The sequence below is a fragment of the Aulostomus chinensis genome, chromosome 1 (assembly GCF_037954235.1).
Source record: "Aulostomus chinensis isolate RoL2024-O1b breed Wild chromosome 1, RoL_Achi_v1.0, whole genome shotgun sequence".
Lineage (NCBI taxonomy): Eukaryota > Metazoa > Chordata > Actinopteri > Syngnathiformes > Aulostomidae > Aulostomus > Aulostomus chinensis.
In genome coordinates this window covers 32,508,243-32,509,134 of record NC_141320.1, presented here as the reverse complement: position 1 = coordinate 32,509,134, position 892 = coordinate 32,508,243, and the positions used below count along the sequence as shown (strand labels likewise).

The 892-nt window shown below is 48.2% G+C and overlaps 1 non-coding gene across 1 annotated transcript; it reads left to right on the top strand.

Annotated features, from left to right (window-relative positions):
• The first annotated feature begins 495 nt into the window (after positions 1 to 495).
• trnal-aag (transfer RNA leucine (anticodon AAG)) lies at positions 496 to 578 on the top strand. Its single transcript has one exon. It is a non-coding gene; the product is annotated as a tRNA-Leu (tRNA).
• Positions 579 to 892: the final 314 nt, after the last annotated feature.

The window sequence follows — 892 nt, the reverse complement described above, 5'->3', positions numbered from 1 at the left end:
CTGTGTATTCATCCACAGTCACTAAACAACAACCAAACCAAACAAAAGGGGTTTGCTAGCGTGGCGATCAGCTGCAGTTCACCATCTTATCCAGGTCACATGACTCAGGAGTAGTGTGGCCGTCTGGCAACCAAAGGGTGGCTGGTTTGATCCTCACTTTCTCCAGTGACCATGTCAAAGTGTCCTTGAGTAAGAGACTGAACCCCTAAATACTTCTGATGAGTAGGTTGGCTCCTTGCATGGCAGCCTTCAGCATCAGTGTGTGAGTGTGTGTGAATGAGAGGACATTGTTCAGCTCCTTGAGTGCTGCTGAGGTAGAAAGGCTCTGTACAAACTGAGTCCTTTTACCATTTCTTTCCTGCTTCTAGCAGCGCTGTTGTCACTTCCTGTGACCGTGGGAGGAAAGGGGTCCCTCTTCAGAATAAGTTTGATATCATGATGTTACTTCCTCTTCAACATGCCTTTAGCAGACCAACTCAGAGAGCAGCACAGTGAGGTAGTGTGGCCGAGCGGTCTAAGGTGCTGGATTAAGGTTCCAGTCCTCTGAGGAGGCGTGGGTTCAAATCCCACCACTGCCATCATGTCCCAGGTCACTGGAGAGGTGTGGCAGGTCTCTCACTGCCTCTCCTTTCTCTTCCACTGAGGTCTTCAAACCTGTGACCAAAAGAAGAACCCTCTTCTGAGTCCACAGACCTGACCATTGCTGCTCTGACTGCCAGGTTACCTCCTGGTGATCAGAGTGAAGTCAATGGGGAGGTAGTCAGTTGTTCCTCTGTTTTTTGACAGAGGCTTCATTGTGAATTAAATAATTTTAATTCTTTACTTGACATTTCACGCTGTTTCGACTGAAAAAGACGAGTTCCTGGAGAAGATCTTCTCGGGGTCCAGGTTA